Consider the following 14772-nt stretch of genomic DNA (forward strand, 5'->3'; position numbering starts at 1 on the left):
GGAGTCATTTGCATACTGGTGTTTCAAGAGGAACGCCTCTGTATTGGAGATACCTATAATAGAATATAAACAAATTAAGTATAGTTGAGAAATTATATGTTACCTGAAAGCTGCTTGCTACATGAAGTAAGGTTGGCCAAGTTGTTTATCAAATGGAGTCATGCTTGTGGCCTTCTTTGGCAGCCAGTCCTCTTTGAGTTTTGTAAGCTCAGTGGTGATGAAGTCTTTGAATGGAAGTTGCTTAGGATCATCACCTATGAAAGGCATTAAAAACATTTCCCCTTCATATATAGTTTGTGAAATGTAAACAGTCCTCCTTATCATAGTCTCCATCATATTGTCCAAACCTTTTTCTCCTTCCTTGAGTCTACTATTGAGGTCATTTAGAATATGTATCTGTTCTTTATATGTAAGCTTTGACTTTGAGATGTTATAAATAATCTCATCTGGGGTCTTGCCCACTAAGAAATAACTTTTGTGAGTAACCTTCATGTAAACGCAAACAATACTTACTTTCATGACAAGCAATTTTTGTTATAATATCAAACCACTCCTTTGGGCGTCAAGGGTCAGCCACACTAAGTAATTTCTTTACCTTTGTCTTCTTTGTGATGTTTATTTTCTTGTCAATTGCAGCTAAATGCTTCAAGAGTTCTTGATCATTTTCAACTCGATGTGATTGTGTATATGCATCTTGGCTAACTTCATGAAGACAATACAAACATTCTATGATAAGAAGTATACTTGGAAGAACATACCTTACTCCACACGGCTGTTATAAAAGCCACTGGATTCTTGTACCATCTGTTGGCATCTTGACAACCTCATTGATGTTGAATAAGTGATGCTAAATCATCACCATAATGGCTGTGGATTGCATCCTTGTCGAGATTGGCAAGAAACCAGATCTACTCGATATCATGTACTATAGCGCATGTGATCATGGGATGAAATATAAATATACTGTCACTGTGGATCCTTGGAACTTTGGGGGATAAATGGGGATAAAATAGCCATTAAGGGCTCTCTCATCAAGCAATTGCCCCTTTTCTAGTTGGCTTAAGGGGAGAGAAATAAGGTGTGCTACAATGTGCTAGGCTTTATTTCTGCATTGCAAACTGTCCCAGCCTGCAAAACACAAATTGTTAAAAGTGATTGAAGAGGGAGAGGTACTTATGTATTAATTTTGTGGCAAGCTATCACAAGCCTTGCCATATCTAGAGCTCCTCTCGAGTGTACATGTCCAACCGGAACATTGATGTGATAGACAGGATCGTCTCAGAAGCATTCATTGATGCACTTCATCCACGTACACTAGCGAGATTCCTGTTGATAATGTAGAACATTTTCCCCACAAACTATTGAGTTTTAGGATGGCTCATAAGTATGTTGTCAAATTCGCGGGACTTCATTTTCCAAATGTCATCCCAAACCGTCTTGATTTCTGGTGACACCAAGAGGGTATTTGTCATTCTTAGCTTGAAGACTGAAACAAGGAACATACCTATATTTGTCCCAAGGCCATTCTATTTGTACAGACTATAGATATCCATGTTGATGAAGTGAGGTGAAGCAGACTGAATAATGCTTGTTTGAGTGAATCGACATAGTGGGATTTTTCAAATCATGTCTCTTGAGCCTTCCCACTTGAGAGACTCTAGAGTTGTGTGAATGGCCTTCTCTTTGGTTCTCAAAACTGTCTCTTGAAAGCGCTTGTCTACAATGTGTTCAGGTAACTCCACTTTTCTTTCAACTTCAGCTACACCTCCAGCAGCACCATTATCAGATCTAGCCCCCAACTCGGGCTCAACATCCCCGTCAGGCGCAACTGGGCACTGCTTTGTATCTGCCATATTTTGCGAATATGTTAAGAGTAATGGCATTTGTGGTTGTGGCAACAATGGTAGTGATGACAATGGTTGCAATGGCACTACTGGTGGTGATGACGGTGGCGGTGGTGGTGGTAATGGCGATGATAAGGGTGGTGGTAATGGTGGTGATGAAGGTAGAGGTGGCAATGGCGGTGAAGGTGGTGGCGGCGGTAATGGTGGTGGTGGCATCGATGGCAGAGGTGGAAAAAATGGGGGTGCATGTGGACTGGAGGTATCTGGTTGCCAAGACAGCAGAGTTGTCACTATGGAAACCTCTATCTGAAGGTTAAGTTGATTGTCATCCTAGATCTCATCTTCCTCATGTCTTGTTCTCTTTGATCCAACATCCTTATCCTTTTGTAGTTGTTTTCATTTCTGAAAATAAAAAAAACTCATTATAAAATAAAAATGCATGAAAAGTGATTGCATGGTGGTCCACTAGTACACTAGCATACCAGCTACGGGAGGCAACGCCCAAGCCCACTTGATGCATGGGCTAACCCAGCCCACAGCCTAGCCGAGGCCGTGCGGGGCGGTTTGCTGGCATACCAGTTCGCCCCGCATTGCCATGGCTGGCTTGCGGAGTGCCTGCTGAGTGCCTGGCCTAGGAACTTGGTGCGGGCGAGGCTGTGGGGGGAGGTTCGCCGGTGTGCCGGCCCGCCCCCAACGGCCATGGCCTCGCCTGTGCGGAGTGCCCAACTGAGTGCCCGGCCTGGGCACTTGGCATAGGCGAGGCCGTGGGGGCCAGTTCACTGGTGTACTGGCCGCCCCAACGGCCATGGCCTCACTGTTAGGCGCCAGCTTTGACTACATGGTCAATGTCAGTCAAAGGGAGGCTCAAGGGTATATTAAGGCATGTTAGGGTAAGGGACTAACCTACCCTAGGGCTCACAGTGGAGCAGCAGCACAGTGGAGCTTTTGAGGTAGCTCGGGGGTGGTTGGGTGGTGAGGAACCTCAAGAGGTGGCGTAGCATAGTCTAGGGCAACTAGATCTCTGTCTTTTTGCGCCGGATTATAACATTGGTATCAAAGGAGTTGATTGCGATGGCCGACCAAGCTGAACGCTGGAATCCTATTGTCGATGGTGGTGCCGACAATGGTGCTGACGAAGCTGCGGAGATTTGGACCATTCAAGATGTGGTTTATGAGCTGCAAGCCCTTAACTGAAATTAGCAAGAGATGCAAGACGAGATGCATGGTATGATGGATACCATGCGTGGGCGTGTTGAGGCACTCGAGGCTGGACGGGGTAGTGCTCCAAGTAAGCCTTCTTTGGTAGATCGACTCAGGATTCCAACTTTTTCCGGTGATGGTGGTGTGGACGAGTGTCTCGCTTGGCTAGCTAATGTGAAGAAGTTCTTGGCTGCTAGGGGAACTCCAGATGCAGAGGCTTTAGTGGCTATTCCGATGGTTTTGCGTGATGCAGGTCTTCAATGGTGGAATTGGCTTGAGGAGTCCCGTATTGTGGATAAGAAACCACCAGTGTCTACTATGGATGAATTTGAGGCTGCTTTCCGTTTACATTTTGCCCCTCATTACGACGTGGAGAATGCTCGTACAGAATTTCAACATTTCCAGCAAGGGAAAATGACGCTTGGGGACTATATTGAGAAGCTTACTCGCTGGATTAGTCGTGTTCCAACGAAGGATCCAAATCAGAATAAGTCCTACTTCATTGATGGCCTACATAGTGAGAGCATGCGGCAACACTTGCGTCATTCTCAGCCTACAAAGAGTTTGGAGGAGCTCTTTGATGCGACTTGTCGACTTGACAATGATAAGCACAAGTCTCGCAAGCGTTCGTGGAGTCCTTCTATCGAGAATCGTTGTGATGATCACCGTGGACACAAGGATGGAACAAGCATCACAATTTGACGTCGGTGGTGACTACTTCGGATGCAAAGGGGTCCAAGAAGCAGAAGTTCTTTGTGAAGAATTATAAACAGGGTTGTCATCATTGCGGTGAACTTGGACACTACAAGGCTGATTGTCCGCAGTTGAAGAACAAGCAGCAGGACAAGAAGAATGGCCAATCTTCTTCTCACGGTAAGTCAGATACTAAAAAGTTGCAAACTTTGCAGTGTGAGGATGAGGAGAACGACCATTCCGGTCGGAGGAAGCGACTTTCTATCGTTGTTCGTCAGCTCAACTATGTGTGGAACAAGATGGAGCTCGAGGATACGCGTGAATCAGCTTTAATGCTGGAGGGCGTGTTCCGTGGCGATCCAGTGCGGATTTTACTAGATAGTGGGAGTGATGACAACTTTGTTTTGGCAAAGTTTGTTGCAGAGTATGGCTTGGTCACACATGGAGTTCTTCCATACATAGTGGAAGGTGCAGCTACCTCTGCTCAGCATTTCGATGCTTGTGTTGAGGGGCTAGAAGTGTTGGTTGGCAAAACCACACTTGTGAAGACTTTTTATCTCGCGGATATCCATCGTGTGGATCTCATCCTTGGGATGCCATGGTTGGTGAAGGTGGATCCAGAGATAAAGTGGAGTATTAAGCATATCTCGCAGGAGTATGGTGGCGTAAAAAATGTGTGGTTTGGCGAGGGCATTCAACCCCTAGTTGTTATGCTCTCTGCTACATCTTTGAAGCAGGCTTGTCGTAATAGAAAAGCACTTTCTAGTTACTTGCTATTTGTTCGTGACTTGGGGGACCAAGGCACTTGTGGGGGAGAAGCAGCAGTACGGGATGTACTAGACGAGTTTTCTGATGTTTTTCCACATGAACTTCCTCATGGGTTGCCTCTGTTACGAGGTGTGGAGCATGGGATTACATTGGAGCCGGGGACGCGGCCAATTTACCGGCGTCCATTTTGGTTAAGTTATGCGGAGGAGCAAGAAGTTCAATGACAAGTCAAGGAGTTACTTGAGTTTGGATTCATTCAGCCAAGTAAGTCTCCATTTGGTGCTCCAGTCTTGCTTGTGAAGAAGAAGGACGGTTCAATGCGGATATGTATTGACTACCGCGCTTTGAACAAGAAGACAGTGAAGGATAAGATGCCGATGCCATGTGTGGATGATATCCTAGACAAGCTTAGTGAAGCACAAGTGTTTACCAAGATTGATCTAAGGAGTGGATATCATCAGATTGCAATGGATGATGCATCTATCTAAGTTATGCCAGGAATACTAATGTGTTGGGGGCTAACGAATTGTGGAAAGGCAAGGTGTTCCCAAGGATGGATTCCCAATTTCTCCGATTTGACGAAAGTGGAAGCTCCAAGGGAGGGAGCGGTAAGGTAGCCAAATGATAGGGCCATGGACGGCCCTAACACAAATTATGATAACTGGAACTTAGTGCCCAAAGAGTCACGAAATAGAAGAGAGGATGATGGTGCCCTCGAGTAGAGAACTTCCTAGGATAGGGAAGTGGACTTGCATAATATGTGCAATGCAAGATGTCAAAGACACCTATGAAATTAACTTCAAAAAGTCAAAAGTAAACGTTCCAAAGTGCAAAGGTTATGTCGATGGAAATTGAGACTACTCGAGAAGTAGTGGGATTGAGATATAGACGGTATCTCTAATAGGTTTAGCGAGAACTAAACTAATAAAAGGAGAGAACCACTACAAGTGGTCCAATCAATCTCTAAGTTAGAGAGACTATCCTCCTTAGAGGTTGGGTAAGGCATGGTGAGCCTTCGGTATCAAACCATTGACGAATATTGGCAAAGTGCCAAGAATGGAAAGTGTAATACATGTTGGTATTACTTTATAAAATAGTTTATCATTCGATGAGGACATCAAACTTCGTCTATGGGTGGTGGAGTTGTGAGACACAAAATCCCTAGGCCCCAAAGTGGAGCCGGAAAGGGTGCCACGTGGTAGTGGCCGAAGCAAAAGCCAAACGAGCATAACACATTTGGACTAAAAGCTCCAACTTGAAGGTCGAGAGCGGGAGTGGAACTATCAACAAAGTGCTTGAGGAGCGAGCACGAGGCAAGCAATAACCAAGGCTCCAAAAAGGGACCCAAAAAGAACCAACACATGACACATGGAAGAGTCAGAGATGGACCCGAGATGGAGTCCGAGATGGAGTCCGAGATGGAGTCCGAGTTGGAGTCCGAGGTGGACCCGAGGTGGAGTCCGAGATGGAGTCCAAGGTGGACCCAAGGTGGAGTCCGAGTTGGAGTCCAAGATGGAGTCCGAGTTGGAGCCTGAGGTGGACCCAAGGTGGACTCCGAGATGGAGTTTGAGGTGGACCCGAGGTGGAGTCCGAGATGAACCTGAGTTGGATCCCGAGGTGGACCCGAGGTGGAGTCCAAGATGGAGTCCAAGATGGAGTCCGAGATGGAGTCCGAGATGGACCCGAGATGGAGTCCGAGATGGAGTCCAAGATGGAGTCCGAGATGGAATCCAAGATGGACCCGAGATGGAGTCCGAGATGGAACCGAGACCGAGACCGAGACCAAGTCCGAGTCCGAGTCCGAGTCCGAGTCCGAGTCCGAGTCCGAGTCCGAGTCCGAGTCCGAGTCCGAGTCCGAGTCCGAGTCCGAGTTCGAGTCCGAAACCGGAACCGAGACCGAGTCCGAGTCCGAGTCCGAATACTAATACAGGCAGTTGGGTGAAAGCCCAAAGCGATCATCCCCCCTGCGGGGGATTCCAAAAGTATAGTAGGGAGAGTGTGGGGGTTGGAGCCCAGTGGAGCCAGTTTGGCCAGGAAAGTCTAGTTTGGCCCAGGAAAGGCCAATTTGGCCTAGGAAAGGCCAGTTTGGCCCAAGAAGGCCATACCCAATGTTGGGTGATGAACTGACCACTGGGAAGTCCAAGACTAGAGTGAATACGGACCAACAAGCGGGGTAGCTTGATGAAGTGCTCAAGAGCCGGCTCTAGTTCCCTCGGGAGATCGACTGGTTGATGCTCCCAGTCCAAGTGTGGGTGGCACTACCTACTTGGATACCTGGCATGGCTCAATGGAACCTTGCTCTAAGCCCATGGCTAGAGCACCCAAAGGTGGAAGGCGGGGAGAGTACCTATAAGGCTCACGTAGGGCCACAGTGTTCCGAAATGTCATCCCAACACAGTGAGAATAATAGGACCTCTTGTTATAAAAACGAGCTTGGAAAGTAAACATTGGATAAACTGGTGCCGAGTGAACCCTTTGATGATACTCCCGAAAGAAAGATGGATGGGTCACTGTATTTGCATAAGATGCTTCTATTACTTATGCAACTCTTCATTTCCCGGATACATCTCGGTGTTTAAACCTTCCACTGCATCAACACCAACAGAATGTTGTTGACGCCAAGGTCTCCACACAAGAAATGGAGGCCGCCAATCCAGAAGATGCCAACAATGCTGATAAGTGTGACTAATTTCATCACAAGCCCAACAATGAATATCACGGCTATGAGCACGTCCTCACCTTTGTCTTTGAACTCAAGCAACAATAGCATCAACCTCCATTAGAACAATACCATCTCCCCCATCTCTCACAAGAAGTGGAGCTGAAAGATATGCAACAAAAAGTGGAAAAGGCCATATCTCATAATATTGTGCCAAGTGACGAGCATCATCAAGGGTGGATCAGGTAAGTGCATGCATATATCCTACCAAATCTTAATGAAATGCTGGCCATAACATTCCAAACTTGATCTGCTTCGACATATTTGGCTTTGTACAAAGTAAAAGGCTTCGAAAACAAATGCAAAATTGCATCACTAACTCAGATGGCCCTTGATGACGACAATGCAATTGTTGTAAGGCATCATCACAATTGTCAGCATATCCAAATCCTTATTTGAAAATGTTTGGGAGAATACTCCAATCCCCACGAGTGGTTGTGTTTAAACCATTATAGCATTGCAGTGCTGTCCCTTGGAGACACGTGGGAAACTCATGCAAATGTTAAACATCATCCCAAGAATGATATATGGTAATCACCATGAAGTGATTAAACCAATGATACACATCATCCTTAGGATTCCCAAGAAAAAACTTTGGCCGAATACAAAGATTGGCACCATTGTTCATAGCTTTTGTTGTTTTTCTCCTTTTAACCCTAGTTATACTCTAGCCTAAAAGGTAATTTAAAGAAGCTAACGTTGGCAATCTGCTCAAGGAGATGAAGCCGTCCAATTATCATCAAGATAAACTTGCATAACAAAGACAAGGCAAAGCTAGTGACAAACCCAAACCAGGACAAGTAGTGCAGCAAATCTGATCCAAAAGTTGACCAAAGTGGCACTTGGAATGTTGAATGCTAGACTACCAGGTAAAGAAGGAGAACTCAAGAGCATGAGAATCCACACTCAAAAACATTGTTCTCATTTTATCAAAAGGAGGTATCAATCCTCTAACCTATGGCTTATGGGACCAATTTGAATTTACTTGAAGCACAAGCAAGATAAACCTGATAGGCTTCTTGAGGAGAATCTTGTCCTCCTTCCCAATTCAAGACAGAACTAGCTAAAAACCATAGAGAAGAAAGATAGAAAAAGCTATGTTAGAGTTTTCTTCCAAAATCTCTTCCCAAAAATAGATTGCAATTGAGTCAGCTCAACAATAAGTTCACACTAATACTACTGATAAATACGGACTTTATTGATATAAATAAAACCTTTTGAGGGACATTTTAAGATATGTGAGGTTCATGATGCCATATCTAATATTAGTATAATAAGATTTTGGTAGCCATTAGATTAGTTTCAATTTGGACCACTCACTCTTATATATAAGCTAGGGTTTTTAGGTTAATTGATATGCACATTCCTTGTATTCTCTTTCCATATTTCATGCACTCACATTGGTGGAGGTGAAGGGTAACTTTAATTATCTATAAGGAGTTTTAAAATTTAACTTTTTCATTGTCTAAATATTTCTTTTTTCTTATTGTTTTTCTCAACTTCTTCTCTTTTGCTCTTTCCTTTTCATTCATCTTCATAGTAGAGCAGTAGCCTTTTTCTCCTTTGACTCTAGAGCAGTAATTAATGCAATTGCTCAATGCTATACAGTTGCAATTGAAAAATCATACTCAATTGATGGCAACATTCACGATGCAGGGTACAACTCCTCCTGCTCTTGCTACCAATCCTTGCGTCTGGCCGGAGTTCTTTCATGGGAATCCTGGGGATGATCTATACCATTGGTTCAATCACTTCATGGTGATTGCCCTATATCATTCTTGGGATGATGCTCGATGTTGGGTGAGTTTCTCATGTGTCTTCAAGGGACGGCACTACAATGGTATAATGGTTTGAGCACAACCACTCGTGGGGATTGGAGTATTCTCCTAGATGTTTTCAAATGAGCATTTGGACATGCCAACAATTGTGATGATGCCTTCCAACAATTGCATTGTCTTCATCAAGGGCCATCTGAGTTAGTGATGCAATTTTGCATTTGTTTTCAAAGCCTTTTACTTTGTACAGAGCTAAATATGTCAAAGCAAATCAAGCTTGGAATGTTGTGGCCAGCATTTCATCAAGATTTGGTAGGACATGTGCATGCACTTACTCGATCCACCCTTGATGATGCCCTTCACTTAGCATAACGTTATGAGACATGGCCTCTTCCACTTCTTGTTGCATGTCCTTCAACTCTACTTCCTATGAAAGATGGTTCTATGGAAGATGGTACTGTTCCAATGAAGGTTGATGCTATGCTGCTCAAGTTCAAGGACAAGGGCAAGGATGTGATCATGGCCGTGATATTCGCTGTTAGGTATGTGATGAAGTTGGTCACACTTATCGATGTTGTTGGCATTTTCTGGATTGGCAGCTTCCATTTCTTGTGTGGAGACTTTAGCGTTAATAATGTTCTATTAGTGTTGTTGTAGTGGAAGGTCTGAACACTAAGATGCATCTAGGAAACAAGGAGTTGCGCAAGTAATGGAGGGATCTTATGTAAATAAGTTAGTGACCCCTTTATCTTTCTTTTGAGAGTAACATTAAAGGGTTCACTCAACACCAGTTCATCTAGTGTTTACTTTCGAAACTCATTTTTATAATAAAAGGTCTTCTATTATTTTCTTTGTGTTAGTTGATACAAGCTTGAGTTTATCTTCTATTGCTTGGCCTATTGCCACATATTGCCATCTACATTTGTGTTAAACAGCAAAGCTAATTTTCATTATTTATGACAATAGTTGTATATATGCATGTGTATAGGATGAGGTGGACCTAGTTATGCATGTAGGCAATCTCAAGCTTGAGTTGTAGTCATTACAAATGGTGCCGAGTCAAACTTTTGACCTTATCCTTGGTATGGATTGTTTGCGGCACAATCACACCAAGTATGACTTTGAGGTTTTTCCCCCTTTGTCTCATACTTTTTGATATTTTTTCCATTCTTCTCACTTCTGTACTTCTTTATCCCTTTGCTTTTACCTCTACTTCCATCACTTTTATCTTCCTATTACTTCCTCCTAAGATGAGGATTCCGTGCCATTGGTGGTTGCTATACTTGATGTTCAATGTCCACAAGGTGTAAAGCAAAATTTACCTTCTCATGACGAGATTTATGTGGCTCAAAAGATTGAGCCATAAATTTGAAGGCTTTGCAATGGGTTTGAGAATCTTGTATCACTTGCCATTTTGGCATTTACATTCTCAATATCACCTTAAAGACAATCTTCTTTATTTTCTAGGGATGGATCCTAATGATCATTTACAGCTGGTGGTGCCTTCAATCTTTATTCCATGCTTTCTCTATGCCTACCATAATTCTTTTATTTTATGTGGGCATATGGGACATCATCGTATGACCGAGAAATTGCACAAGTCATTTTATTGACCGGAGATACAACGTGATCTTATCCGGTATATGTGTAACTATGTTTTATGCTATACTCATAATATGTGTTGTGAAAGGATTGTTAAAGTCAATTACAATTTCCTGTCTGTTTGAGTTTGTGGCATTTGATTTGATGGGACCTTTTCCACGCTCAATTGTTGGCAATGAGTATGTCTAGTGTATCCTCAATTGAGATGTCAAAATGTTAAATGCCTCAACCATAAATGTGAGACCATTATCTAAAAGAATCCGCTTTGGACAGGAATGCTGGAACACCACTCGATTGAGCAAAAAGTATCCAACAATAATTGCAAACATGCTAGTAAGAGCACCAATTTCCACCTAGCGAATCAAGTAATCAGAGGCAATAATCACTTCAAGAGTGTTTATCATTCACAATTAGACGGTTTGGTGGAACAGCTTATTCAGACCTTCAAAAGGATGATCATGCAGTATGTACACTTTGAGCATTCGGATTAAGATGGTTATTTCCTATCTCTTCGATATACGTATGTTACAGAGGTGTAAAGTTCTATTGATGCTTCACCATATAAGCTCCTATAAAATCATAATCAAATACTGCTAATGGAGTTAAGTTTACCTTTGCAATTGCTACGAGCTGTTGATGCTAGGTTATAGGATCAATATTTAATGAGCATTCTTCCACTTATCAAAGTAAAGTATAGCAAACACCTAGGCCATGTACAAGTGGGATAACAATGGTGCTACAACTCCCATCATCGTCCACATGTGAAATACAAAGTGGATAACTTGGTGTTAGTCTATTTTCCCCATCTTACAATACATGATTTATCTAAAAGGCTCTTTTCTTAGTAAAAAGGTCTATATCAAATGTTGTGGCAAGTTGGATCGCAAGTTTATGAGGTTTTGCATGACATCTAGAAATTATGCATATGTAACAACTAAAACACTTTGTACAAAGGGATTAGAAACAATTAGCACCATCTATAGATCCATCGATGCCTCCTCCTAATGTTCCTTTAGATCCTGGCCCATTAACAAAATAACCCTAACAATCTTCCATCATTTCGAAATGAGGGCATGATGTGAGGTCCAAATATATAGCTACAATGTTGTATACTAATATTAGCATGAATTGGTTTTAATTCGGACCACTCGCTCCTTTATACAAACTGGGGTTTTTGGACTAATTGATATGCACATTTCTTGTATTCTCTTTCTATATTCCATACATTCACAAATATAAATTATTAATTTCTATTAATAAAATCTTATCTACAGTGATCAAATATATGACTTATTATTAAGAGATATTTAACTATTACTGATATAAGTATAAACAAATATAGAAACTTCATCATTAATTAATGAAACATATTTTTTCTTATCCAATAGAATATTTTAAAATACTATCTTCAAAAACTTATCTTATTAAATTTTACTAGTTAGTATAAACCCTTCTATAAATATATAAACTTTCATCATTATCTTTAGTTGGAATCTTTTTACATATTAACTTAACAGTTCCTTTCAAATCAATAAATAAGTTGATTGAGGTAGATCTTGCTCTACACCTTGTGGACACAAAACGTCAAATACAACAATTACCGACGGCACAGAATCTTCATCTAGAAAATCCACAGGTGCTGAAACAACAAGCTCGTCAGAAACATGATAAGAGAGTGGAGAAAGAAGAGGAGCTCGAGAAAAGGCATCAGCATCAGCCATAGAACTCCCTAGACGATGAACAACATCAAAATTATATATCTAAAGCTTCAAAGCCCACCGAACAATACAACCAACTAAGTTCTTCCGCTTCAATAATGAAGTAATAGCAGCATGGTCACCTTCAAGTAATGTCTGAGAACTATGTAGATATGCATGAAGTTTCTCAAAACCCCAGAAGACTGCTAAACACTCCTTCTCTGTCGTGGAGTAGTTCATCTCTGTTGGTTGTAATGTATGGCTTATATACGCAATAGGATGGCACTGACCAGGCACACTTAAACTCTCTTGCATCAACACACCTCCAAGACCAATGTCAAAAGCATCCACGCGCAAAATAAAAGGTTGAGTGTAGTTAGGATATGCCAAAACTAAAGGAGTCATCAATAGCTATTTAAGATCCACAAATGCTCACTCACAATCCAAAGATCAAATGAAAGACAAGATTGATGACTTCAGTAACGCTCTGCAGTGCGATCAGAAAGATGATCCACAAAACAACCAAGATATTGCACCTTGCCCAAGAAGCACAGCCAATCATTCACACACTTCGGAGTAGGGAACTTTAGAACAGCCATAAGTTTGTCAGGATCAATTTGCAAACCCTCACGAGAAATACAATACCCAAGATAAGTTGTGTCCTTGGACCAAACATGCACTTCGACCGCTTCAATTTTAAACTAATGTCCTGTAGCTGATCCAACACTTTACAAACATTATGCACGTGCTCCTCCCATATCCCCTCTGAGTGGATCAAGACATCATCAATGAAGTTAGCAGTCACCTCTAGCATATCGCAAAGTACCTCGAGAACTTGTACAAACCAAATGGTGTACGAAAAGCAATCTTAGGAATATCTTCTTCGGCCATCGGTACTTGCCAGTACCCAGAAACAAGATCTAGCTTGGTGAACTAACAACTTCACCCCAAATGATCCAAGAGATCAGCAGTGTGAGGAAGAGGATACACATCTAGGATTGTCACTTCGTTTAACGAACGATAGTTGATATAGAAACGAATACTCCCATCAGGCTTTGTCATAAGATGAGGTTTACATGCCCAAGGATTCTGCGACTTTTGAATAACACCCTTCTCCAAGATTTCCTTGATGTTTGCACGTAAATCTTGATCTCCTTGGTGACCGATGATGAACAGGAACCTTGATTGGACGAGCATCCCCAGTTGGAATCGGATGACGTGTGGCAATCTTGGCTCTAGACGATAGGTCAAATTCAAAGAGATCAGAATACTCCTTTATGAGCGGATCAACTACCGCAACACAAAGATTGTCAGAGGGATCGAAAAAAGGAAGAGCAAAACAAAACAGAAACATATGAGGAAATAGTGGGGGAACAAAAGTAATGGAAGCAGAAGTAGAAGTAAAGGGACGAAGAGGTATAGAAATGAGAAGAATGGATGAAACATAAGGAAATATGAGACAAGGGGAAGAAGCCTCAAAGTCATGGCATGATTGTGCTACAACCAATCCATACCAAGGATGAGGTCAAAAGTTTGACTCGGCACTACCTGCAATGACTGCAACTCAAGCTCGAAATCGCCCACACACACAACCAAATCTGCCTCATCCCGTGCACATGCATGTGTACAGCCGTTGCTATAAAGAATGAAAATTGGTTCTACCACACGACGCAAGTGTAGACGGCAACGTTTGGCAACAGGTCGAGCAATAGAAGATAAACTCAAACCTGTATCAACCAACATGAAGAGAATAATAGGAGACCTCTTGTTATAAAAACGAGCTTGAAAAGTAAACATTGGATGAATCGGTGCTGAGTGAACCCCTTGATAATACTCCCGAAAGAAAGATGAAGGGGTCACTAACTTATTCGCACAAGGTCCCTCCATTACTCATGTGACTCCTCGTTTCCCGGATGCATCTCAATGTCTACACCTTCCATTGCAACAGCACCAATAAGATGTTGCTGACACTAAGGTCTCCACCTAGGAAACGAAAGTCACCAATTCAGAAAATGCCGACAATGCTAATAAGTATGACCAACTTCATCACACACTTAGCAGCAAACATCGCGGCCATGACCACGTCCTCGCCCTTATCCTTAAACTCAAGCAGCAGTAGCATTAACCTCCATTGGAATAGAACCATCACCCATAGGAAGTGGAACTGAAGGACGTGCAGCGAAAAGTGGAAGAGGTGATGTCTCATAATGTTGTGCCAAGCGAAGAGCATCATCAAGGGTGGCTAAAGTAAGTGCATGCACAAGTCCAACAAGATCTTGATGAAGTGCTAGCCACAACATTCCTAGCTTGATCCGCTCCGACATATTTGGCTCTACACGAAACAAAAGACTTCATAAACGAACGCTAAATTGCATCACCGACTCAAATGGCCCTTGGCGAAAACGATGCAATTGTTGGAAGGCATCATGACAATCGTTGGCATGTCCGAAGGTGCGTTTGAAGACATCCGTGAG

The sequence above is a fragment of the Selaginella moellendorffii genome, unplaced genomic scaffold, assembly GCF_000143415.4.
Source record: "Selaginella moellendorffii unplaced genomic scaffold, v1.0 SELMOscaffold_32, whole genome shotgun sequence".
Classification (NCBI taxonomy): domain Eukaryota; kingdom Viridiplantae; phylum Streptophyta; class Lycopodiopsida; order Selaginellales; family Selaginellaceae; genus Selaginella; species Selaginella moellendorffii.